The sequence below is a fragment of the Triticum aestivum genome, chromosome 4A (assembly GCF_018294505.1).
Source record: "Triticum aestivum cultivar Chinese Spring chromosome 4A, IWGSC CS RefSeq v2.1, whole genome shotgun sequence".
NCBI lineage: Eukaryota > Viridiplantae > Streptophyta > Magnoliopsida > Poales > Poaceae > Triticum > Triticum aestivum.
Genome location: NC_057803.1, coordinates 354,290,281 through 354,308,842, shown reverse-complemented (window position 1 = coordinate 354,308,842; position 18,562 = coordinate 354,290,281).

The window sequence follows — 18,562 nt, the reverse complement described above, 5'->3', positions numbered from 1 at the left end:
AGTATTCTGCGTGTGCAAAACTAGGTTTCGCCCTTTGTATGTGAATGTAGAGCTTATCACACCTGATCATCAAGTGGTGTCTCGGCACGACGAACTGTAGCAATGGTGCATACTCAGGGAGAACACTTATACCTTGAAATTTAGTGAGAGATCACATTATAATGCTACCATCAAACTAAGCAAAATAAGATGCATAACGGATAAACATCACATGCAATCAATATAAGTGATATGATATAGCCATCATCATCTTGTGCCTTTGATCTCCATCTCCAAAGCACCGTCATGATCACCATCATCACCGGCTTGACACCTTGATCTCCATCGAAGCATCGTTGTCGTCTTGCCAACTATTGCTTCTATGACTATCGCTCCTGCTTAGTGATAAAGTAAAGCAATTACATGGTGATTGCATTTCATACAATAAAGTGACAACCATATGGCTCCTGCCAGTTGCCGATAACTGTGTTACAAAACATGATCATCTCATACAATAAAATTTAGCATCATGTCTTGACCATATCACATCACAACATGCCCTACAAAAACAAGTTAGACGTCCTCTACTTTGTAGTTGCAAGTTTTACGTGGCTGCTACAGGCTGAGCAAGAACAGTTCTTACCTACACATCAAAAACCACAACGCGGTATAGTGATTGCTTTTTGATATTTACAAAGAACCATGTTCATTGATTCCGATTCAACTAAAGTTGGAGAAACTGACACCCACCAGCCACCTCTGTGCGAAGCACGTCGGTAGAACCAGTCTCGCGTAAGCATACGCGTAATGTCGGTTTGGGCGGCTTCATCCAACAATACCTCCGAATCAAGAATCAACTACTGACGGCAAGCAACATGTATATACCCACGCCCACAAGTCCTTTGTGTTCTACTCGTGCATATAACATCTATGCATAAACCTGGCTTGGATGCCACTGTTCGGGAACGCGGTAATTTCAACAAATTTCCTATGCACATGCAAGATCATGGTGATTCATAGCAACGAGAGGGTAGAGTGTTGTCCACATACCCTCGTAGACAGTAAGCGGAAGTGTTACGACATCGCGCTTGATGTAGTCGTACGTTTTCACTATCGACCGATCCTAGTACTAAAAGTATGGCACCTCGGCGATCTGCACACGTTTCGCTCGGTGATGTCCCACGAACTCACGATCCAGCATTGTGTCGAGGGAGAGTGAGGGATTCCAGGATTAGGGGGTATCCGGACAGCCGGATTATATCCTTCGGCAGGACTGTTGGACTATGAAGATACAAGATTGAAGACTTCATCCCGTGTCCGGATAGGACTCTACTTGGCGTGGAAGGCAAGCTAGGCAATACGGATATGTATATCTCCTCCTTTGTAACTGACCTTGTGTAACCCTAGCCTCCTCCGGTGTCTATATAAACCGGAGGGTTTAGGTCCGTAGGACAACAACAATCATACCATAGGCTAGCTTCTAGGGTTTAGCCTCTCTGATCTCGTGGTAGATCAACGCTTGTAATACTCATATCATCAAGAATAAATCAAGTACGACATAGGGTTTTACCTCCATCAAGAGGGCCCGAACCTGGGTAAAACATCGTGTCCCCTGCCTCCTGTTACCATCCGCCTTAGACGCACAGTTCGGGACCCCCTACCTGAGATCCGCCGGTTTTGACACCGACATTGGTGCTTTCATTGAGACTTCCACTGTGCCGTCGCCAGAAGGAAGGATGTCTAGTCTCGTCTTTAAAGACGGTACTACTGTTGGGGGAGCTTTGGCTGTCGGCCAAACTCTCTAGCTAGGCGGTTTCATCATGACCGCCTGTTCGGCCGCCGCACCGACGATGACTTCTCGGGTCTTCAAAAACAACCTCCATGTCAAATCGGCACTTGCAGAACAGATGGATCCAATGGAGCTCACTTCCTTAAACGACCTCTTGGATCACATAGCCGTCTTGGGAGTCGCTATGGACTATGATCGGATTGGGATTAAACCCGATCAAAGGGAGATTAACTCTCCACCGGTCACCCATCATATTGCAGTGGTGGAGGGACAATGCGGCGACCTTTCCACTATCTTGAGGAACAACTATGTCCGGATTCCCGAGCTCTCCGAGCCGGATGCCCGTTCGCGGGAGGACAACATCCAGTCCCTGAACTTAGAGTCAGGCAGCAGGCCAGGATTATCAGCTAACACCCCAGAACCAGAACTTCCAAAATTGGAAACTCCTCGACCCCTGGATCCCAGATCGGGTAAGGGTTCGGATTCAATTCCACCCACCCACCCAAACATAAGCGATCTTTCCCACATCAGGCAAGAGCCCTAGGAAACAGTACATCACTATTGGGCCAGATTCCTCCTTGCGATGAACAAGGTTAAGGACTGTCGCGAGGAAGACGCAATCCTATTTTTCTGCAATAATTGCACGGACAAGGGAATCCTTAACGCCATAAATCGCCGTGAGATAACACGCTTCGCTGACTTGGCGTCCATAGTACGAAAGTACTGTGCGATGGAAAGTGCCTAGAAAACCGAAACAAACTTTTGGGATAATCCGGCCTTGAATACAAACCCAGTCCGAAATAAAAGGGTGCATTATCACAATACACCCGGGACAACTACCAAATAGCAAAAACCCTCTACAGGGCATGGAACCATACTGGAGGGATGGCTCAATGGACCCTGTAAAATTCACAGCATAGAGGGCGCCATACCAACACGTAGCCTTAGAGAATGTTGGATACTCCGGCAGGTAGCCAAAAGTGGCGAGGATCTCCTAATTCCAGAAGCCACAGAGCACCATCCCAGAAATACAAGTACGGTATTAACGGTCTTCGAGACCTTCACATCAAATAATAGGCGAAAGCGAACACTCCGCAGGCTTGCCGAAATCTACCACGTGGCGACAATAAACCCATGGAGTGACACGGCTATTACTTTCAATGCCAATGATGAACCTAAATTCCGAACAGCCTGAGCACCAGCCGCATTGGTCCTTAGTCCAATTGTGGACGACTTTCGACTCACCAAGCTACTCATGGACGGCAGCAAAGGATTAAACCTCATCTATGAGGAAACCCTTCAAAAAATGGAAATACACTGGAACCGCATCGAGTGAAGCAGCACAACCTTTAGAGGAATAATCCCTAGGCGGGAAGCGCGTTGTACAGGCAAAATCACACTAGATGTGGTGTTCGGCACGCTGGAGAATTACAGGTCTGAAGTGATCACGTTCCAAGTGGCCCCGTTCAATAGAGGATACCACGCCCTTCTAGGGCGGGAGGCATTCGCAATCTTCCAAGCCATACCCCATTACGGGTATATGAAGCTCAAAATGCCTGGACCCAACGGAATCATCACTCTCGCTAGTGATCCGGACACAGCACTCCGCACCGAAAACAAGACAGCCGCATTGGCCCTCGAGGCATTATCCGAAGCCCTCGCGGCCGAGGAACTGACTGCGTTGCGCTCCACGGTGGACAGGGACGACGTGATACTTGATAAGAGATCCAAGTCTACCTCCTTTAAACCGGCGGATGAAACAGTCAAAATCCAAGTCCATCCAACGGACCCTACAAAAACAGCCACTATCGGGGCACGGTTAAGCCCCGCCGAGTACGCCGCACTACGAGATTTCCTGCGCGAGAATTGGGACATATTCGCCTGGCATCCCTCAGATATGCCAGGAATCCCACGCAGGCTGGCTGAGCACAACCTCAACATCCTAAAAGGATTCAAGCCGGCCAAGCAGGCTCTTCAGCGTTTCTCTGAACCTAAGAGACAAGCTATGGGAGAGGAACTAGCCAAGTTATTGGAGACCGGATTCATTAGAGAAATAAAACACCGGACTGGCTAGCAAACCTGGTGATGGTACCAAAGAAGGATAAATCCTGGCGCCTGTGCGTCGATTTCAAGAACCTCAATAAGGCATGCCCAAAGGATCCCTTCCCCTTCCCTACATCAATCAAATTATCGATGCTACCGCAGGACACGACTCATTGTGTTTCCTCGACGCATACTACGGCTACCACCAAATTAAGATGGTGGAGCCCGACCAAGCCGCAACGGCATTCACCACACCATACGGCCCCTTCTGCTTCAACACAATGCCATTTGGGCACAAAAACACCGGCGCAACATATCAACGCATGATTCAGACATGTCTGGCAAACCAGATCGGCAAAATAGTGGAGGCATACGTAGATGATGTGGTCATCAAAACCAAGCATGTCGACTCTCTAGTAGACGACTTGAGACTCACATTCTATAACCTCCAAACATATGACATCAAGCTCAACCCGGAAAAATGCGTTTTCGGCGTGCCTGCCGGAAAGCTCCTGGGCTTCATTGTATCCGGCAGAGGAATTGAAGCAAATCCGACCAAGATCCGAGCGCTGTCACAGTTGGATATCCCAACAGACCTTAAAAAAATCCAGAAATTAACCGGATGTGTGGCGGCTCTAAGCCGCTTTATCTCCCGCCTGGGAGAAAAGGCATTACCCCTTTATCGTCTCCTTTGGCGCACCGAACACTTTGAGTGGACGGATGCCGCCACAGCCGGATTGGAAAAAATAAAATCCATATTGGCAACCAATCCAGTCCTGGCCGTGCCAAACATTGGCGAACCAATGCTGTTATACATTGCGGCAACTCATCAAGTTGTGAGCGCAGTGCTCGTCGTCGAATGAGAAACGGACCGACATAAATTCCCCCTTCAAAAGCCGGTCTACTATGTATCCACTGTCCTTACTCCATGCAAGTCACGGTACCCTCATTATCAAAAGATAGCATACGCGGTATTCATGGCATCTCGGAAGCTGCGACACTACTTTCAAGAGTGTTTGATAATAGTAGCCTCGGAAGTGCCACTTAATGATATTATAAACAATTGCGATGCCACGGGCCGTATTGCCAAATGGGCCATTGAGCTCCTCCCGTTCGACATAACTTACAAGCCGCGGCGAGCCATTAAGTCGCAAGTATTGGCCGAATTTGTTGCCGAATGGACGGAAGCTGAACTCCCTAAAGAGTACGGCGCATATTCCAACTGGATCATGCACTTCGACGGCTCCAAAATGTTCGCTAGTCTGGGGGCTGGCGTCATTTTGACTTCCCCAGCCGGAGATTCAGTTCAATACGTACTCCAGATAATGTATACGGACTCTAACAATGCAGCCGAATATGAGGCCGTTTTACATGGTCTCTGGATGGTAGTATCCATGGGCATTCAACGCCTAGAGGTATGGGGGGATTCAAACCTTGCAATATCCCAAATAAATGGAGACTTTGATGCCAAGGATCCGAAAATGGTGGCCTATCACAACGCCATCCTAAAAATGTCAGCTCGGTTCGAGGGGCTCGAATTTCATCATGTAGGATATCCTCGCCTGCATCGGTGCAAAACGCGACGCGGTCCCCCCCAACATATTTCTTGAGAGGCTGTTCAAGCCATCCGTAGTATGGGAAGGGGACACCGGTAACAATAATCCGGACCCGGCCAAAATACCCGATACCGAACACTCTGACACAATCGGAGGCTCCGCCACCGAAATAACACCTTCGGCCCACATAATAATGGCCATGATAGCCCCGTGGACAGAACCATTCCTGGCCTACCTAACTCGTCAGGAACTTCCGGAGGACCAAAATGAGGCACGCTGCATAGTGCGGCGATCTAAGGCCTACAGGGTCCATGAGGGAGAATTGTATAAAAAAAGCACTACGGGAGTCCTTCGAAGGTGTATCTCCGAAGAGGAAGGACGGAACCTTTTGGCAGAAATTCACGTCGGACTTGGCGGTCACCACGCCGTAGCCCGGGCTCTTGTCAGCAAGGCCTTCCGTACAAGATTCTATTGGCCAACGGCCCGGGCAGATGCACAGGACATGGTCCAATGTTGCGCCGGTTGCCAGCTCTTTGCAAATCAAAGCCACATGCCACCCACCGTCCTCCAAACAATCCCCATTACATGGCCCTTCGCGGTCTGGGGGCTTGACATGGTTGGACCCCTTAAAGGGGGAACCCACAAGAAAAAATACTTACTGGACATGGTGGATAAATTCACCAAATGGTTAGAGGCCAAACCTGTTAAAATAGCCGAATCCGGACCGGTGATAGACTTCATATCCCTGGTCGTGCACCGTTATGGTGACCCTCACAGCATCATCACTGACAACGGCACGAACTTTACTACCGATGAGGTAAAACTCTGGTGCAGCAAAATGGGCATCAGGCTCGATTATGCTTCGGTCTATCACCCACAAACCAACGGTCAAGTGGAGCGCGTGAACGGTCTTATAATGAGCGGTATTAAACCCAGGCTAGTGCGGTCCTTAACAGAGTCTAACACGCACTGGGTAGAGGAGCTCGACTCCGTACTCTGGGGGCTGCAGACCACGTCGAACCGTAGTACCAGATATATACCCTTCTTTATGGTGTACGGTGCAGAGGCAGTCTTGCCCTGTGACATAATTCATGACTCACCTCGAGTATGCATGTACGAAGAAAGAGAAGCCGAGCTTGATCGGCAGGACAGTCTGGACACCTTGGAGGAGGAGCGCAACGTGGCAAAAGCCCGTTTCGCATTTTATCAGCAACATGCTCGTAGATACCAAAGCAGAGAAGTACGGGCCAAAACTTATAACGTTGGCGAACTAGTTCTACGTCTACCGGATAAGAAAAAGAACAAGCTCGAGCCCAAATGGGAAGGTCCCTTCATTATTGACCAAGTTCTGACTGGTGGAGTGTACCGACTGCGGGATGCATCGACTAATCGACTCGAGCCGAACCCATGGAACGCGACAGGCACCGAAGATTCTACGCCTAGCGCCGGACCCTGTGTTCGTCCCCTTCCTCTGTCCATTTTTTATACATTATCTATCTTGTTTTTCTTTCTTTCTTTTATTCTTTCTCCAGGCCTTCAAAGGCCAACTTGGACCTCGTTTGCACATTACAGATGCGCTAGCCGCACTCATCATACCCGGGGGCTTCTTTCACAGAAGCTTGATTATTTATTTGGGCCTCGTGCCCCGCACATGTGTTATGCTTCCACATGTACCTTTTTTCGCCATTTTATGCATCGATATGACTTAAGTTTTGGCCAAGCTGGGTTGCCTGGCTCTTGTATTTATGCCCTATGTTCCCGTTAATTCGGCTAGGGCATAAGGGGAGCACCTCTGCGATTGTTACTGCCGGGTCAGCCGGATGTGTACCTCAGACAGGGTGAAGCCGAAAGCTAGTGTTCTTAAGGGAATATTCGGTTGGCGAACAAAAGACGATTTTTCTTTATTTTGCATATCTGCCCCCAGATGTTTTTCCCTGCGTTTCCTATCGCAGTCCGGACATGCACTTTAGGGCATGCTTACCCAGGGAAAGGAACCCTTAACGGAACTATTCTCCTTGGAAGATGTTTCTTACTACCCATGTAATATAACATAACTAGTTGGGCACTTGTCTGTTCAAGCACCAATGACCCCTACGCCTGGTCTCCACGCATACCCCGGTTCTTATATAACTGAGCGGGTATTCGGATACACTCCAGACTATCGGGTCCCTAGGTTGAAGTGAAAAGGTCCGCCATGACAAATGATCTACAATCCGGATAGAAGGCATTATACATGTCACTTTAATTACATAGTCATGCAGACTGACTAAATTCCTCCTCTATACCATCCAACAAGCGGTCTAGCCTACAATCCTGTTGGGAATACTTTGTGGATAATTCTACTTGCCCATAAACTAAGCTAACGGGGATCTCTTTTTCGTCGGGCCCCACAGGTTCGACCTCGGCCATGTGATTTGGGTCAGCCTTGGTGTACCGCGTCTTCACCATGGCCCAGGCTTCTCAGGCACCTTGTCGGCAGGCCGATATCTTCCATAATCGGAAGTGCCACCATGCTCCCTTGAGCTTCTCCGTAATCCCTGCAATGCCTTCTGGCAGGGAGGCGGATGGCCACAAGGCCTGGGCAACACCTTGCATCACCTGCCAAACTTTTTCTTGCAGATCCAAGAGCTCGGATAGAAGATCACCTGCAGACCCGGGCATTTCCTCTGCGGGACGACCCGTTAGCATACCTACAAACATAATGCTATTAGTCGGCTTCTTTGCCGAACTCCTTCAAAAGGATTCGTTCAAGCACTTACTGAAAATGTCGCGCCGAAGCCGCTTTTTCTCCTTCTTGGAGTCTGCAAACTAGGCTCGAACGACTTTTAGTTCCATGATCAGCTTGATATTGGCGTCTAGGAGATTGTTTTTCTCCCGCCTAACCTCAGTCAGCACACGTTTGCCAGCCTCTAGTTGTCGCATGACATGCTGGTCCTCCAGATTTTCTCCGGATTCATCTGCAAAATCTATTGTTAGATCTGCAGCCACGCCGTACACTATATGGTAACCATCATTCTCTAAATTAAATGTTACCAGTGGGAGGCTTTTTCGGTTTGTGCAATGCGGCAACAGCGGCCCGCAGTTGGGTCTTGCATTCCTCCAGCTCCTGGGATAGCCTAGTATTCTTCTTTGTAAGAACCTGCACAATAAAGATGATCCTTAAATCAGTTTTGCTAACTGTTTCAAGTCTCAGGGGCTACTGATACATATAAATCGCCAGATTTACTCACCCATACATACTTTACATACTGGTCTGTGGCTCTAGCTAGACCATCTTGAGCAGCACGGAGGTACGCCTCTCCAGAATTAAAGGCATCAAATGCCTCTGGTGAGAAACAAGCGTCATGGAGTATGGCCTAGCGGCACCTATGATTCATGCCGCTTTCCACTTCTGAGTTAGTAGCGGATAATCTATCCGCATCCTCTGTAGGGGGATTATCCGGTGCCTGCCCCATATCGGCTTCCGCCTCTATGTCTGGTCCTGGCGCCCGACTGGTGGAGGCGTGATCAGCAACATCGCCGGACATATTCCGGCGAGCATTTTTTCTATTAAAGAAACACGAGCGTCATTACATTTTGAGAAAGACGACAACCACAGAGCGAGGTTTTTATACCTTTGTGCCGGTGTCTCCGTCCTGACCGCCTTCCTTTTTGGCCTACCCGGCCTTGGCGCCTCTTGTTGGCGAGTTGCTGCGGGTTCGGCAGGGCGTCCCAAATGCCTTCCCTGTAAAAAAAAATGCCATGTGTATATGGTGGGTGAAGTGTCTAAAAGAGGATCCTAGTTTTTGGAGTTGGGATTTTCGGTTTTTCTTACGTGCGATGCAGGGAGCAGTCTGGGATAGTCGGCCGTAATGGCCACCATGGCGTCGTCGCAGCTTAACTGATAGAACTGCCGGCCTATCAGCTCCACGAAGATAACCGGATCTTCTTCAAGTCCAGAGTTGAGGGCCCAGTCAGGGTCCTCCGGTTGTGGAGAGGGGCTGCTGACGTCCTTTATGGCTTTTCGCAGTTCCTACCGCAAACTGGCAAGGTGAATACTTACAACAAAGAATGCGGAAAAATGGAAGTAAGGGGATATAGCTTACCCATCTTGGAGGATTGTACATGGAGAATCCATCCCATGGTTTGATGCGGGTGAACTCCTCCACCTCTCCCTTGAACAATTCGGACAGAATTTTTGCTAAAGCGGCAGCATCGCCCGGACCCTTACGCCCGTAGCGGGTGGCGTCATCCGCCCCGTTGAAACACCACAAGGGGTGCCCATGGTATTGAAGTGGTTGCACTCCCTGCATTATGCAAATCGACATAACTTCGATTATTGTCAATCCTGATTGAGCCAGTGCTTTGATCTAGTTCATCAGACAGAGGACTTCTCTGTTGTCTTCCACCTGGGGGCTCCGTGGGCGCCAACTTCAGGGCTTCTTCAGAGGAGCATTGTTGAACTCAGGAAGACCCTGCCGAACAGGTTCCGGAAGGGGAACATCCTCCATATAAAACCATTCTGAAGGCCAGTCTTAGGACGACTTCTTCGGGGTACCGGATAGGTATTCGGTATCGGCGATGCGCCATATTTCGGCTCCGCCCACTTGATAAAGTGATCCCCTCTGTGTGCGAGGGACGAGGCAAAATAGCCTTTTCCACAGCTCGAAGTGAGCCTCGCAGTCCAGGAACAACTCACAGAGAGCAACATAGCCGGTGATATGTAGAATGGAGGCAATGGTGAAATTGTGCAATTGGAGGCCGTAGGACTCCAGGAGCCCGTGGAGGAATGGATGAATTTGAAATCCGAGTCCCCTTAGTAAATAAGGAACAAGGCAGACCCGTTCCCCCATGGAGGGACAGGGAAAGCTCTCTGCTTGCTCCCCGCCATTGTAGGTGGGAAGCCCGGCTCGAACGGGCACCATATACGTCGGAGGGAGGAATCCCTTGGTCTGTAGTTCGACAAATCGACTATGTGGGACTGAACACCTCTCCCAATCACTAGGCTTAGGGCTACAAGGGCGGGAGGAGGAGATGCGGAGGTCGGCCATGCTGGAATGGATCTTTCTGAAATGCGCTCTGATGGATTCTCATTGAGGGGAGGATGGTGTGGATCGGATATAAGAATCCCTATCCCTTTAATAGACAAGTTATTTATCTGGCTAGGGGGGCAAATGTAAAAATGCCCTGGCGGCTCGTATTCATTTGACGCATCGGAGATAGCCCTTATTGGGCACAGAAGCCAAGAGGTTCAACATTTATGGGGCTGAACACTGCTTACAAACACTTGGAAATTCGAAAAGAACCCGCCTTGCAATGCCGAAGACAATACTGCGCGCCGGACTCATCGTCATTGAAGCCTGGTTCGGGGCCTACTGAGGGAGTCCAGGATTAGGGCGTATCCGGACAGCCGGATTATATCCTTCGGCTGGACTGTTGGACTATGAAGATACAAGATTGAAGACTACGTCCCGTGTCCGGATGGGACTCTACTTGGCATGGAAGGCAAGCTAGGAAATACGGATATGTATATCTCCTCCTTTGTAACTGACCTTGTGTAACCCTAGCCCCCTCCGGTGTCTATATAAACCGGAGGGTTTAGGTCCGTAGGACAACAACAATCATACCATAGGCTAGCTTCTAGGGTTTAGCCTCTCCGATCTCATGGTAGATCAACTCTTGTAATACTCATATCATCAAGAATAAATCAAGCAGGACGTAGGGTTTTACCTCCATCAAGAGGGCCCGAACCTAGGTAAAACATCGTGTCCCCTGCCTCCTGTTACCATCCGCCTTAGACGCATAGTTTGGGACCCCCTACCCGAGATCCGCCGGTTTTGACACCGACAGAGAGCTTCATCAGCATGACAACATGATGATGGTGATGACGATGCTATCGGAACAGGGCTTCGCCTAAGCACCGCTATGATATTCGCGAGCTGGATTATGGTGGAGGGGGCGCCGCACATGGATAAGGGATCAATGATCAACTAGTGTGTCCTATGGTGCCCCCTGCCCCCATATATAAAGTAGCAAGGGGGAGGCCGACCGGCCTTGGGGCGCTCCAAGGAGAGGGAGGAGTCCTCCTCCTAGTAGGAGTAGGACTCCCCCTTTCCTAGTCCAACTAGGAAGAAGGAGGGGGAAGGGAAGAGTGGGAGAGAGGGAGGGAAAGAGGGGGCGTGCCCCCCTCCTTGTCCAATTTAAACTCCAAGGGGGTGGGTGCGACCAGCCCTATGACCCCTCCTCTCTCTCTCACGAGGCCCATGTTATCCCATTAGTTCCCCCGGGGTTCCGATAACCCCCCAGCACTCCGATAATTATCTGGTGACCCCCGGAACTCATCCGGTGTCCGAAAATAGTCATCCAATATATCAATCATTATGTCTCCACCATTTCGGAACTCCTCGTCATGTCCGTAATTATATCCAGGACTCCGAACTACCATCATTACATTAAAACACATAAACTCATAATACCAATCGTTACCGAGCGTTAAGCGTTCGGACCCTACGGGTTCGAGAACTATGTATACATGACCGAGACACATCTCCGGTCAATAACCAATAGCGGAACCTAGATGTTCATATTGGCTCCCACAAATTCTACGAAGATCTTTATCGGTCAAACCGCATAACGATATATGTTGTTCCCTTTGTCATCAGTATGTTACTTGCCCGAGATTCGATCGTCGGTATCTCAATACCTAGTTCAATCTCGTTACCGGAAAGTCTCTTTACTCATTCTGTAATGCATCATCCCGTAACTAACTCATTAGTCACATTGCTTGCAAGGCTTATAGTGATGTGCATTACTAAGAGGGCCTAGAGATACCTCTCCGACAATCGGAGTGACAAACCCTAATCTCGATCTATGCCAACTCAACAAACACCACCGAAGACACTTGTAGAGCACCTTTATAATGACCTAGTTAACTTGTGATGTTTGGTAGCACACAAAGTGTTCCTCCGACATTCAGGAGTTGCATGATCTCATAGTCATAGGAACATGTATATGTCATGGAGAAAGCAATAGCAACAAACTAAATGATCATCGTGCTAAGCTAACGGATGGGTCAAGTCAATCACATCATTCTCTAATGATGTGATCCCATTAATCAAATGACAACTCATGTCTATGGTTAGGAAACATAACCATCATTGATTCAACGAGCTAGTCAAGTAGAGGCATACTAGTGACATTCTGTTTGTCTATGTATTCACACATGTACTAAGTTTCTAGTTAATACAATTCTAGAATGAATAATAAACATTTATCATGATACAAGGAAATATAAGTAACAACTTTGTTATTGCCTCTAGGGTATATTGCCTTCAAGGGTTTGCCATTGAAGCCACCATGGAGTGATGTATGCATGACATTGTATTGCCGCGCAAAACTCTTCTCTTTTTCTCTACATGTTCAGCATGACTGTGTACAATATCGGACATGCATACAAAAAATATAGTGAGATTACGTAAGGAGAGCATGCAGAAATCTAGAGTGATGGTAACAACCAGTGGATGGATCGAAAAATAATGATAGTAGGATGATGATTGCTCTAATTTAATAAAAACAGATGATGATTGCTTTACTATTTGTTACCCACCCAAGATGAACAACATAGGCATAACCTAGTGAACTAGATATTAGAAAGATATACTATTCATTGTTGCCTTGATATGTGCCCCACAACTAATTTAGAACTCAAGTTGAACATTAATTTGGACCTGACTTGGAGTCTAAGAGGTGAACATGATGATAAAGTAGCAGGTAATATTAAGCAATGCATAACATAAGAAGAAACAAAAGAGTGCGACCTCTCTTGTCGACCCGTGTACTCCTCAGGTTCATCTGCTGAGTCGATGATGGTGATGCCATTGTGGTGGGTGCCGGCGGCAGGGAAGGAGATCTGAGGCAGCGAAAGATGGTCAGGAGTCGTGATGTCTGGTTTGGTGGATGCTTCTGCTGATGGAGCAGCTCAGGTGGGGTGGACGATGTTGCGGCGGGAGCAAGACAAAACACACGAAGTGTTCTTCGACACCTACCTGTAACTGAAGTAATTCTGTAAGGGCTCATTTGGCTTGCATGATTCTAAAAACGTAGGGATAGGAAAAACACCGGAACAGGATAGGAATGCACATGGGAAATAGAGCATTTGTGAACACATGATTTCTGTCAACCTTGGTGTTTGGTTCACAGGAATTGGAAGAGCAGTGGAATGCAAAGAAACATGGCCAAAATAAAGTGAAACCATATGAAAGCGTGTACAGTTAGAATGTTATTCCTTCACTAATGCACTTGGTCTTGTTTTCATGCATAGGATTTTGAAAAGTAGGTCCAACTGGTTCTTTTTCTCCATTCCTTTCAACAAAATACATGAATAATTGAATAGTAGAGTTCCATAGGAAAATTTCCTATTGCTACATTTTTCCGTTGAACCAAAATAGCCATAATGGATCGATAGGAATGTAGAGTAATAAGTGATGCCACAAGTGTACAACCTCTTTGCCGTAGCCATTTTGACCTCGGCATCATTGGGTGGTTGCTGAAGAAGTTGAGGCAGAGGTGGTTGTCGGAGGTGTGGAGGAAGATCTAAGGAATTTATAGACGGCGTCCAAGGCACTGCTCTGTTTTGATTGATAGTTCCGTTGTTGGAGCAGCTCCAGCGAGCCGTAAGACGTCGAGGCCGAAGCAGCACAAGATAGACATCATTAATATCATGTGGGATTCTAATAGCTTCTCCAATGGATGATGTAAAATACATTACCAAAAATTGATATATGTAAAATTAACATCACGAAAAACCACCGGACTACAACAGATGATGTAAAAACTGTTGACTCTGAACTTAACTGTCGAAACTAAAATTTACTGTGGAATCTGAATGTTACTGTGGAAACTAAACGCAATGGTAGCAGAGAGGCACTTCACATGTAGTTTAGGGAGGGCATGCGGTTCATCTTCAACCTACACCCCCTGAGCCGCCAGCCACCACCGGCCGAACCGCTGGCCCCCCGCCGCCCATGGGAGCGCTGCCTCGCCGCTCCGAGACCACTACCCACTACCGGTCTGCCGCTGCCCCGGCCAGCCCTATAGTCCCCCACCCCACGCCGAGCTTTTTCTCCGACAATTCCCACGCCACCGCTCCACCACCGCGCCCCCACCGCCGGCGACCACTGCCCCCACCCTGAACCCTAAGATGGAAAGTGGGGTACCTCTCTGGTGAGCCCCCCTCCCCGCTGCGGGTGGTTCTTCCTTAACTCCGGTGAGCCCCCATACCCCCTGAAAATCGACTGACCCAAAAGTTGATTCAGTCGACTGAAGTGTAGCTAAATCAGAGCAGAGCAGTATGACATGTGGGGGGAGAGCAGCAACAGCGCGAGCGAGTGAGAGCCGGATCAGTAGCAGCTCGAGCGAGCGAGAGCCAGAGTAGCAGATTTGGCTAGTATGGATGCCGCCGCCAAAGGGGCCTCGCATTTGGGGAGAGCCGCCGTGGAGATGTCGCCCGCGACGCCGACTTCGAGGTAGCCGCGCCATGGGGGTGCAAGATGGAGCACCTCGGCGCTAGGAGGTTGAGTTAAGGAGAAGGTGCGATGCGATGAGTGTACAACCTCTTTGGTGGCGCTGAGTAGGCCTTTGCTTCGTCCGAGGAGTTAGTGAGGATGATGCGGCTCCGGTGGAGCAGGTTAAGGCGACGCTGTGGGGATAGAGCACCTGCGATAGATGAGCTGATCATCGGAGCAGCTCCTTGGAGGTGGAGGACAGGGCGTCTAAACCGACGGGACGATGAGATGGACGACGGATCCTCATCCGGGGAGGTGGATGAGGGATGTCGAGCTGTTGTGATGGACGACGTTGTCGGGGAAGAGGCTCCGGCTGGGTAGCGGTGAGGTGGCGGACAGAGGAGGCTGGGGTTTCGCGGCTGGAGCGGCGAGGTTTTGGCGGCCTGGGATTTCGAGTGACGAAAAGGAGGCGATGGGAGGGGGGAACCATGACTTAGGGACGTGCTTGTCCACAATATACGGTATGTTACAAAAGTACCCCCATCGATTTTAACTAGTGGCCCTTTCGGCTCAGGGTTAGACGGGGGATTTTGTGTGTCGGGATTTGGCAGCTCGAGGAAGTTTTCACGCCTGTTGTAATTTCGGGATAGCAAGGCCCCTGGTTGTGAAGGCCTGAGTTTACGGAGCATCATATCTGAATTTTCGCGATATAACAAGGCGCGGGTTGAATTTTAGGGACAAGCCTAACGTGTAATATTTTACTTGTACGCACCAAATCAATTCGCACTTCCCGCAACGAAAAAACAAAAAAAATAAAACTATTCACACCAAACAAAGACAGAGTCTTGTCCCGTTTTACTATACAAATGCTATTCAAAGCTATGAATCCATGTTATGTCCAATTAAAAAATTTCGATGGCTGTATAATGCATGTAACCTACTCATACCAACATTTTAGTGCATTCCAAATGTCTATACTACTGCTGCAATTCGACCTAAATTTGAATTTGTTTCTCTATTTGAATAAGAATCTACAGTCATGATTGTTGCCAACTTCAACCATCATTCGTGTACTACCTTAACAACACACCACATGATTACTATAGAGAGAAATGAACTATGTGTACTATATGAACTCAAATTCAATTTTTTGAATACACTTGATGTTGATTCCAAATAATAGTGCATTTGAAGGGGGTAGGGCACTATACTTTGTGTGATAAACATGGCTGTAGATACTTTGTGTGATAAATACTTGTCATATCAAATTCAACCATGTTTATCACACAAAGTATAGTGCCCTGCCCCCTTCATTATGACAAGTATTTAGCCCTCAGCTGCAAAAGCCACACATTATCCCAAATTATAATCAATGTTCTATATATTATATGTAGTACTAGCAAGATGCCCATGCATTCCACGGAACATCAAGATGATTGAGGGGAGGCCTTATTTGCAAATGTGGAGAGGGGTGTGGGTATATTTTTTCAAAATTGCCATAGTTTCCTTCCTATCCGTCAGATATAAATCGGACGGCCTATATTGCAGGATGGCAGGCACACCATCGTCAACAACTTTCTTTTTTATAACAGTAGAGATAAAATATATTATATGTAGTATAACATGTTCATAACCACACCATGTGTATCACATTTATATATATTCACGCATGCGTCGGTTTAAAACACTATGATATATTCTTCAAATATCTGAATTTACTTTTTATAATGAATTACGATCTCTATTTGTCTTTTACACACACAAAATCCTCTTATCTTTGTAGGTAGCACTAACTTTCTCTCGTGCATTGAGACGTCTCTAATGTATCTATTTTTTCTCACGCTTTTCCTCTTGTTTTGGACTCTAATTTGCATGATTTGAATGAAACTAATCCCGGACTGACGCTGTTTTCAGCAGAACTACCATGGTGTTGTTTTTGTGCAGAAATAAAAGTTCTCGGAATGGAACAAAACTTTGCGAGGATTTTTTATATCAATAATAAGAATTACTGGAGCCAAAACCCACCAGAGAGGGGCCCTAGGTTGGCACAACCCACCAGGGTGCGCCCCCCCTCTCCTGGCGCGCCCAGGTGGGTTGTACCCACCTGGTGGCCCCACAGACCTCAACCCTGACACTATAAATTCCTATTTTCGGAGAAAAAATCAGTGAGAAAGAATTATCGTGATCCACAAGACAGAGCCGCCGCCAAGCCCTGTTCTTCCTTGGGAGGGCAGATATGGAGTCCGTTTGGGGCTCCGGAGAAGTGGATCTTCGTTCTTCGTCATCACCAACCCTTTTCCATCGCCAATTCGATGATGCTCCCGACCGGGAGTTAGTAATTCCTTCATAGGCTCGCTGGTCAGTGAGGAGTTTGATGAGATTCATCATGTAATCGAGTTAGTTTTGTTAGGGCCTGATCCCTAGTATCCACTGTGTTGTTAGATTGATGTTTCTATGACTTTGCTATGCTTAATGCTTGTCACTTTGGGCCCGAGTGCCATGATTTCAGATCTGAACCGTTTATGTTATCATCATTATATCCATGTTCTAGATCTGATCTTGCAAGTTATAATCATCTACTACGTGGTATCATCCGGCAACCCCGGAGTGACAACAATCGGGACTGCTCCCGGTGATGACCGTAGTTTGAGGAGTTCATGTATTCACAATGTGTTAATGCTTTGTTCCAGTTCTCTATTAAAAGGAGGCCTCAATATCCCTTAGTTTCCAATATGCCCCCACTGCCACGGGAGGATAGGACAAAATATGTCATGCAAGTTCTTTTAATAAAGCACGTATGACTATTTATGGAATACATTCCTACATTATATCGATGAACTGGAACTAGTGCCGTATCGCCCTAGGCTATAACTGTATCGTGATGAATATCATCCAACAAGTCACCGATCCAATGCCTATGAACTTTTCATTATTATTATTGATAAGTTATTGCCATCACTGTTACACTTGTTACAAAATTACTGCTATCACTGTTACTGTTACAATTGTTGCTGCTACTACTATCAAAACAATCAAACTACTTTGCTACTGATCACTTTGCTACAGATAATTAATCTCTAGGTGTGGTTGAATTGACAACTCAGCTTCTAATACCTTCAAATATTCTTTCGCTCCCCTTGTGTCGAATCTATAAATTTGGGTTGAATACTCTACCCCCGAAAACTGTTGCGATCCCCTATACTTGTGGGTTATCAAGACCTTTTTCTAGCACCGTTGCCAGGAAGCATTGCTATATTTGTTGAGTCACTTGGGATTATCATCATATTATCACTATGAAGAATCTAAAGGATCCTAAGACTAAGATATTTCCCTCAAGGACGAGGGGAGGTAAGGAACTGCCATCCAGCTCTGCTTTAGATTCACCTTCTGTTATGAATAAACATGCAACACCACCACATGCTATCAATTCTGATATGTCGCAAGTTATTGATGATGCTACTTCTACTATGAATGATTCTTATGGTGATGCTAGTACCTTGCTTGATAATGATGACGTGTCACTTGGTGAATTTCTTGATAAAAAAATGCTAGAGTAATACAACATGATGTTGTTGAATCTGATGATGAGCTTGAAACGAAATCTCCTGCAACACCTACTAGAACTAGCCTTCCTAGATATGAATTGTCTAAGGTACCGGAAGGTTATGTTGTGAGTGAATAAGCCACTTGAGATATTCTTGCTTGCAAACATA